This window comes from Miniopterus natalensis, chromosome 4, assembly GCF_054644295.1.
Source record: "Miniopterus natalensis isolate mMinNat1 chromosome 4, mMinNat1.hap1, whole genome shotgun sequence".
NCBI classification, from domain to species: Eukaryota; Metazoa; Chordata; class Mammalia; order Chiroptera; family Miniopteridae; genus Miniopterus; species Miniopterus natalensis.
Genome location: NC_142084.1, coordinates 95,318,003 through 95,327,623, shown reverse-complemented (window position 1 = coordinate 95,327,623; position 9,621 = coordinate 95,318,003). Strand labels below are relative to the sequence as shown.

Here is a 9,621-nt window from a genome sequence, read left to right as displayed (position 1 = left end):
CAGGTGTCCAGATTTGGCTGCACAGCCAGCCTATAGGGGGGTCAGCCTTAGATGTACCCAGAAATCCAGACTCCCTGCTAAGAGGACCGGACTGTAGGGTGACTTCCTGCTTGGGGGAGGGGAGGAGGGATGGACAGACAGCCCCCAACTGCTGAGGATGCACAAGAGCCAAGTGTAGGGAGAGGGGTCGTCCCCACATGGCAGAGCTCAAGAAGCATTGGCTGAATTACAATGAAATAACCTGCTCTCAGGAAAAGGCCACTCTGGGGGGGTGGTTTAGCTGACTTGACGACTCCCCTTTGTGCCCCGAGTTCTCCATAGAATGGAGATCAGGTCTGTGCTCACCCCCCTCCCTGAAGCACAATGGTTGAGGGTGGGCTTGGGAGCCAGACTACCTGGGCTCGGATCTGCCTCTGCCCTGTTCTAGCTGTGACCTTGGAGAATGGCTTGACCTCCGAGTCCCTCAGCAGGCTCATCTGCAAAGTGGGAGTGCTAATCCTTGCCTCCGAGGGTCACCGCTGGAAAGAGACGAATGAAGGAGGTGCTGGTGAAGAGGTCCTGGTGCGCAGTAGGTGCTCCTGAAGTGCCAGCTGTTACCAGCCTTAGCTTTGCGGCTGCAGAAAGGATTAAGCGAGAGGCTTTCAGAAGCTCGTGGGGAACCCAGCACAGGGGCTCAGTGAGCACTGCCCTCTCTGCCCTTTCTCCGCCATGGCCACCATTCTTCCTACCCCGGGCTCTGCACAGGAAACACACATAAACGCACTGTACATGTTTTATTTGGACCCCCTTACCCACCAGGAGGCTCCTTTGCCAAGTTAAACAGTAGCTCTGCTCTCTGTCTATTCAAGGTCACATGAAGAATTTCCTGGCATTTTCCAGGGCCTCTGTCTCTAATTCATTTAAGGAGCCACCTTTGAAATCTCAGGCTTGGCACTGGCTTAATGACACGAACGGAGCCTGCTCTGGTGAGCAGCCTGCGGTCACTGTTCCTCTGACCTCCACCCCTGTTTTCCAACTTCGGTTCTTTGAAGAGAACCAATAATTTTGCAACAGCTGCACGCCGCTTGGTCTGGTCTCTCTCTCATTATTTTCTTTAACTTTTTCACATTTAAAACTTAAATAACATTTATTCAAAAGGGAAACAGACTCATCACCATTAGTGGAAAGCCAACAGCACCTGCCATAAATAGAAGCTACCCATGAAAAGAAATGCTATGAAAATAAAGCAATATTATTGAATTCTACAGGAATTCAATAATTCCTGCAGAATCCAAGAGACTCCAGCGAGAGGCCTGTTTGATTTCCATTTAGAAGGGAGATTTGGAAAGGTGTCCACGTTTCAGGGAGGTGTTAAAGATCTGCTAGTGCCAAAGTGAGTTTCTTTTGGTGTAATAAGAAGTATTGAAAGAGAGTTTAAAGAGGAAAGACTCTCTAACGGCATGACTCAGTGTTTTTATTTCCTTTCCTGTTCACCTTCTAGAACTTTCTCCTGTCTGCCAGGGGCATAGGGGCCTTTTTATGTGATTCAGTGCTTTATGGAGAAAAGCTAAGGAGGGAACAGCCTCCCCTCTGCCTCTCACCTATTAGGGCATTTTAGGAAGATTCTAGAGAAACATTCTCTGATGATGTCCAGGCCCTAAAAAATCCTTCTCTGAGGTTTTCCCAAACAGGTGACGGCAGCACATGGGTGTTTCCTCGCCTCCTGATGGAGCAGAAGTAAAACCCACCCAAGGGTGGCCTCAGAATGGTCCGCTGCTGATCTCCACGAGGAGCAATGCGTGGGGCTCGTCACATGTCCACAAAGAAACACATTTCCTGGGTGGATCGAACCAGGCAGGTGGCTGTGCTCGCGCTGAAAAGGAAAGGAGCGGCCTGGAGCCGAGGAAGAAGCGACCCCACGACGCACCAACGTCAAGCTCTGCTCCTCAATCAGCAGGAGTTCCCTCCTCGGAGAGCCTGGGAGGAGCCACAGAGCGTGACCCCCAAACAACGCCCGCTTGCAGGGTTTCTCCCCGCCGCCCCTTCTGCTTCCAACCCACGCCTCCAGCCCTGGCTGCAGGGCTGTCCTTCCCCGAGGCCCCTGCTTCTGACGAGCCGGCCCCCTGGCACACAGTGGGCATGGAGGACGCCCCAAATGAAAGGACATGCCTTATGCTGGGCCGCCTCTGCAGCTCATTCAACATACTTCTTTATTTATTTATTTGTTCACAAATAAGATTTTTTATTCATCACCATTAAATGTCTGAATTTTAAACAGATTCTTGGACTGGGGCCTCATATCCATCAGCTCGTTCAACCTTAGCACCTGTCTCCTCCCCAGCAGCTTTTCCAGAACTGCTACCTTCACCATGAAGCTCCATGAGTTCCCCAATCCAAACTTGGGCTTCTTCAGCATCTTGACTTTTCCAACAAAGACATCATGGCGCGGATAGACTGGCAGCCTTTTCTATGTCTTTTCCAATGCTGTTTGGAGTCAATTTATTGACTATGTCTTTCAAGTCATTTGTCTGCACCTCTCGGGTCAGGATTTCCATCATCTTCTTCGGGATTTGGTGGACCTGTTGATGCTGAGCTTAGGAGGTCTTCCGAATCTGATTCTTGCATTTTTTAGTAAAACCAACACAACATAGATGAAGCAAATAGCCATCAGTAGTCTTGATGTCAACGTGAGCTTCAATCATGGTCTGCCATTTTTTGACCATGGAGCACATTTAGTCACAGGTAAGATCCATGCCATGGAAACTGGTCGGGCAGTTTTTGCCCTGAACATCCTCAGTAATTAGCTTGAATTTTCTACATGCAACCTCATCATTCTGCAGATCAGCGAGGCTCACTTCAAGAACACAACCCTTGAGACCATCACATGCGATTTTGGTTCCTTGAGTTCTCGTGACTAGTGCTTTCCCAATATTTCTTATATCGAACACAGCCGGTGCTTTCACATCACACCGACCTTTCTTAGAAAATGGATCAACCACTTTCTTCTTGGCTCCCTTTTTGCCGCCTTTGGTAAGGCACTTGTTCTTCCCACTGCCGTGGTGCTGCTCAGGGACCCAAAAGGGCAACATACTTCTTTTAAAAAATATTACGGAATTTATTGGGATTACATTGGTCATTAAAATGTCCATATTACCCAAAGCAATCTGTAGATTCAGTGCAATTCCTATAAAAAATACCAATGGCATATTTCACTGAACTAGAACAAACATTCCCCCTAAATTATATGGAACCACAGAAGACTCCGAATAGCCTCAGCAATCTTGAGAAAGAAGAACAAAGTTTGGAGGTATCGTGCTACCTGATATCAAACTATACTATGAGGCCATAGTAATCAGAACAGTGTGGTACTGGCATAAAAACAGACATAGGTCAATGGAACAGAAGAGAGAGCCCAGAACAAAACCCACGTCTCTACAGTCAATTAATATTTGACAAAGGAGGCAAGAACATGCAATCAGGTAAAGACAGTTTCTTCAATAAATGGTGTTGGGAAAATTCAACATATTTCTTGAGTGTCAGGGACACATGGTGCTGGAAGGCTTCCTACCAGGCACTGGTGGGTGACCATTGTCCCAGTTTGCTGGGGACTCTCCTGGTGTTAGCACTGGAATTCTGTGCATGTCCCAGGAACCCCCCGCCCCACTCTGGCCACCAAGGCAAGTTGGGACCGTTGGTCACCCTACTCGGTTAGGCTCCAGATGCTCCGTCACCATGGGACTTCCCAGCAGAGGGGGAGAGGGTGACATTAAACAAACCATCCCACAAAGAAGGGAGTAATTACAAACCAGGACAAGGGCCAATGAGGAGCCAGTCCTGTGAGTGTTGTGCCTGTGATGGGAAAAGGCATGGTCCTGGCCCTGGAGAGGCTCCCGCTTGCTAGGAGGAGGGACACAGCTTATTGGATAAAAATTGGAGAGTGCACAGAATTGGGAATCTGCCTCTCAATTCCCGGTTCCCACTGCACCGTTTATGTCAGTTGGGGTTTCAAGCATCAGAAACGCACCCTGGTGAAGTCAACAGATGCATATTGAAAGGGCACTAGGAGGAAAAGCGATGGTCTAGGCCTTCCCGGGAGAGGAGAGGGGAGCCGACAATGCCAGACCGAAAGAGCCGGCCTTGTTGCGTTCCCAGTAGAAAAGCCCACACTAGCCATTCTCTGCCCTTGGGTTTCTCTGCCCAGTGTGCTAATCCCAGGAAGAAAGAATCTGATGGGCAAGCTTGGGTCTCATGCCAGCCCCTCGGCTAGGCTCGGGGGGCACCATGATTAGAAATTCCACCAAAATTGCCGCTGCGGGGCGCGGGGGCGGGGTGGTTGCTGATGGGGAAGGGAAGGGCCAGGGTGCTGGGCAGGTGGAGGCCTCAGCTGCCTGGTGTCACCTCTTCAACCAGCAGCCAGGCATTGCCTTCCCAGGGCCTCTTGCTCTGCATCCCTGCCTTCAAAGCAGCTCTCTGCTTGCCTTCCGTCCCGAATATTCTGTTACCATGGACAGCCCCATGCTGACAGCTGCCTTCTCAGGCGCATGTGTCTTATCCAGCCACCCGGACTGTTATCGCCTTGGAGCATGTGCTGTGCCCTTAGGCAAGCTGGTACAGTGCCTGGCACAGAGGAGAAAGCCCTTAAGTGTTGCCGAGAGCTTTCTAGAGAGTTTTAAGGAGCACACAGCCATGAGGACCCCCGGCCCGCTGCCTTCCAGCCAAACTTGCCTTCTCCTGCGTCTCCAGCGCTCAGCCTGCCTCGCTTTCTTCCACGCCTGCTGCCTGTTTTACTAATCTCATGACGCAGGGGTTCTCGACCAGGGCCGATTTTGCTCTCCAGGGGACGCTGGGTGGTGTCTAGAGAGTTTTCTGGTTGTCACACGGGAGAGGAAGCTGCTACCAGCATCTTGTGGTGGAGGCCAGAGATGTTGGTAAACATCCTATACTGCACAGGGCAGCCCCACAACAGAGAAGCCTCGGCTGGGCCTGAATCTCCCTCATGGCAAGGCTGGGAAATCCAGTGGCATGGCCAAATGCCCACGTCTCTGCTCAAAAGTTCTCCCCTCCAGGAAGCCTTCCCTGACCAGCCAGCACCTTCGCGACCCCTACTGTATTTTCTTTGGGGCATTTCACCGCCACCTAACATGACCATGCCTGTTTACCCAGCTGCTCATTTGGTGCCCTATGCGAGGGCTGTGGGCCTTGTTCTCTGCGGGCTGCCCGGCATGCAGAGCAGCACCTGGCAGATTGTGGGCTGCTCCATAAAAACGCATCACACGAATGTTTAATAGAGGAGGGAGGCCTCAGTGCTCAAATAGCAGGCGTCAGATGCTCAGCTGTGAGGCCCAGCTCCTCTCGGGCTGCCCCTCTTTGCGTGTGTGTGTGTGTGTGTGTATGTGTGTGTGTGTGTGTGTGTGTTTATTTCACAGCCAGCAGGCAGTCAGCCCCTCTGGATGCTGACTGTGTGGCCTTTGGCAAATTTCTTCAGCCTCCCGGGACTCAGTTTCTGCATCTGTAAAGTGGGGCTATTATTATGAGCCCCTTCCTGGCAGAGATGTGGTGCAGATGAAACAAATTAATTCACAGGCACAAAGCACATAAGAAAATGCCTGACTCAGAAGAGCCTCAGTGAATGTCACCATCACCACCACCACCACCACCACCACCATCATCATCATCATCAGGATTTGGCTGGGGTAGGCAGTGACAATGACAGAATGGGCTCTGGGGTCCTACCAGGCGCTTAGAGGATTAAGACACTTGCGAGGCCAAAGCTGTCCCCATTCGGATTTGCCAGCTCCTGCTCCATCCCTGAAATAAACCAGCCGAGCCTTTACCCGTCTCCTGTTTTGATAAGGCGGCTAGTAGAGAGCATGGATTTCATGTGGCAGATGGTGCTGTCCCTGAATTATGACACCAAAGAAGGAAATGAAAGCGCTCCACTGCAGCAGATATGGCCAGGAGGGGTCGAGGGCAGGGGGGCAGAAGGAGGGCAAGCAGGTGTTTTATCAACCGGGCCATGGCTGTTCTTGACGGTAGCTGGAGCCCAAGAATAATATAACTTTATAGCCCCTCCATTTTATATAGGCGAATGCAGCATGGAAAGGGAAGTGACCCCCGAGGGCACAGGGCCGGTTAATAGTGCAGCGCCCACTCTCTTGATTCCTTAAACAGAATTGTTTTTGCTGCCCCGGGCCACAGCCACTGGGAGACTGTCCCAGCGCATCCTGACTTTAGGTTCTTCTGCTCAGCAGAGGACTCCCCAGGACATGCGTCCAGTGTCTCTTCTCAGCACTCCAGGGAGAGTATAAGCCAGAGCCCTGGAGCCATCCTGTCTGGGTCCCCATCCCAGTAACCAGGGCAAGTTTCTTACCCTCTTGGAACCTCAGTTTCCTTATCTGTAAAATGGGAATAACAACAGGCCCTACCTCACAGGGGCCCTGTGAGAATCTGATGAGTTGCCATCACAGAAAGTCTTTAGCCCTGGGCTTGGCACATAGCAAACGCTCAATAAAAATGTTAGTTCTTAATGAGGCTCCAGAATTGACTTTGGGGTCTGACAGTCCCTGGGACGTGGGCCCTCAGAGGCCAGTCTGTCGTGCAGCCTTTGTTCTCGGTGCCTTGATGACAACTGACACCTGCTGGGGGCTCGGTAAAAGGTGGTGGCTGATGACTGGCCCCCTTAGGGACACCCATTTCTCAGCGGGCACCAGGAAGCCCCAGGGAATTTGGCCAGCAATGCATGTGACCCTCTGTGACTAGTTTAGACTGACTTCTCAATGGACAGAGCAAGCCTCCCGCGCACGGTGCACCAGCCTCCGCCGCGTGATGCGAGCTGCGGGCTGTCTTCCCGGCTCCTCTCCGCAGCCCAGCCCTCCCCCAACTGGGCTGTGGGTTATTTGCATTTAAATTGGTTTTCTCTCATTATAGAAATCTCTTAGGTCAGCTGGAGTTTCCATTTTCCTCCTGAGCAGTGTGGAAGCTCCATTTCTCAGTCAAGGGTCCCTCATGCCTCGGTCCCTCCTGCCGACAGGGAGAGGCGGTCACGCATTCTCCGTCGCGGTGACCAGGAAGCCTGAGAAAGTCACCCCATCAGAACAAGCTCAGAGTGTGTGTCACAGGGGAAGGTGGGGGTGGGGGAAGGGCTGGAGGATGGGGAAGAGCTCTCAGAGTGCATCATAAACCAGTCACACATGTGAACACACACGCGCACATGCATGCGTGCACACACTAGCTAACCTGTTCATAGCACTAATTGTGTGCAGGGATTTTTCTAAGAGATATAAAGGGTGTCCCCCCAAAATGTATACACACTTTCTCCTGATAGCTCAATTGATGTTTCTTTCTTTTCAGATTTAACCCGTTGGGACACCCTATACATGCTAACGACAGCACTTTCCTCATGGTGTCTCATGAAGTTAAATGAATTAGTAATTAGTGAATAATATTTTCCAGGTGAGAAAACTGAGGCACAGAGAGATGAAACCACCTGCCCAAGGTCATTGCTAACACACCGCAGAGCCAGGCTTGAACCCAGGCAGGGCGGCGCCACAGCCTGCTAGTCACCCGACGCTACAGCCAGGCCTGGCCACACTCCTGTGTTTTCTAGTCTAGTTCGTTTTTCAGAAAGTGCTGGTCAAGACCCACGAGCATGATTTTCTGGCCCGCGTATGGGCTGTGAACCGTGGTCTGTGACGAGTGAATTGAACCCTAGATGGAAGTGCCCGAGTCTGCCTGGGGGAATCAGGGGTGGCAAAGCCGGGCAGAGGTGCTGGTGGAGGAGCTGGCGGATGCCTAGGAATTTTCCAGGTGGATAAAGGGGGGCAGAGGATTGCACGAAGGCGGACTAATGGGCGCCCCAGCTCGCGTGGGGGGGCTCAGCCATGACGGGCCTGAGCAGGCCGTGAGGCGTGGCGCTGGGAGGCTGGCAAGGCCAGGCCGTGACAGGCCTCGAATGCCGCGCACATGGCTCTGTCCTGAGGGCAGGGGGCACCAAGGAGGGGGTGAGCGGGGGGGGGGGGACACAACAGAGGCTGTCAGGCAAATCACTCTAGTTCTAGTGTGGGGGGCTGCCTGGAGAGGGAGGCAAGGACACAGTCTAATCAATCGGCATAATCAATAGGTATAAGAGCTAGAATCGACTGGGTACAACCAGCAGGGTTAGGTGTTCTGTCCCTGCACAGAGACCCTCCCGCCGCTCGCTGTCCCCCGGAGCTGCTCTGCCCGGAGAGGGCGTCTTATCTAACTCTGCCAGACGCCACAGGCCTGAGGTGGCCCTGGGGTGCGATGGGCCAGAGGGGCGGGGGGGGGGGGGACCCTAAGGCAGCAGCGTCTGAGGAGGCGAGGAGCCCAGTGTAGGGGACACAGGGGGGCCAGTAACCTGGTCTTGGCGCTCAACCGAGGCCCGGGCTGAGGGGGCTGTGCTCAGGTTCTGGTTTAGCTCAACCGGATCAGCATGATCCCTCCTCCAGTCTAGCAGCAGGGGTGGGCAAACGTTTTCTGGAAGGGCCCAGAGAGAAAGCATTTCAGACTTTGTAAGCCCTGAGGTCTGTGTCACAATTACTCCATTGTGGTGCAGAAGCAGCCACAGATAATAGATATGGGAATGGGCGTGGCTATGCTCCAGTAAAACTTTATTGACCAAAACAAGCCATGGGCCAGATTTGGCCCAAGGGCTGTCATGTGCTGACCCCTCTCTGCACAGTGAGGCGCTCCAGGTGACGGGTAGACTGCCAGCTAGGTGTGCCCGGTGGGTAAGTGAGAGGAAGGCTCACATGTGAGGCTAACACCGCATCAGATTCAGAAAGACCATCTATCTCTCCTTGAGTGATGCCCACCTGGTTATAAAAAGTCTCATCTGAAACTGCAGAGTAATTCCAAAGTCTAGTCTCCAGAGCCTGGCTCTGGCAGGATGGAGACAGAATGCTTAGTTTCTGTTATAGTCGCACTGGAGGCCCTGGTCTGACAGGCAACCATTGGTGACAAATGCCACACAACAGGAACACAAGCTCACCTTTACTGAACACTAGCTTTACACCAGGCACCCGGTCAAGAGCTTTACTCGAGTGATCTCATTTCATCCTGACAAAAACCCCAGTGAGGCAGGTTATGTACTATTAAGTATGCCCATTTGGCAGGTGAGGAGACTGAGTTACAAAGAGGTTCAATATGCCTGTGGCTTGAAATCAGGCAGTCCAATCCCAGGCCTGGGCCCTCAACCACTCTCCAAAACTGATATGACAGGCCACGTGAGTGCCCGCAGTTGTTAAAGCAAACCCACGAGTCAGCACTAAAACACTTGGCAATCTTTTGTCCCCTGGCCTGAGTGTCACTGTTATTGGAGACAAGCAGTCTGGAGGAGATAAACCACTTGCTTCAAAACCAAACCAAACCAAAATCAACAGACACATGTGTCTGGGACCTCTGTCATTGAGCAAAGTGGTGTCAGAAGTGGGCTCAGATGACATGAATATATTGATATGTGAAGGCATTGCATTTGAGGTGATAGGGACAGAAAATGAGAGGCAACAGCTGATCTCCATGTGTTCACTCTGCAAATGTCCACCACGGGCTCTGCGGACCCCGTCCCTGCCCCCCAGGAGGGCACCAGCCTGGAGGGAACCAGACACAGAGCAGACAATTGAA

At 52.2% G+C, this 9,621-nt stretch overlaps 1 pseudogene; it reads right to left on the bottom strand.

The window, feature by feature from the left end:
* Positions 1–2,249: 2,249 nt before the first annotated feature.
* Positions 2,250–4,667, bottom strand: LOC107535718 (small ribosomal subunit protein eS1-like; annotated as a pseudogene).
* Between the last annotated feature and the right edge of the window lie 4,954 nt (positions 4,668–9,621).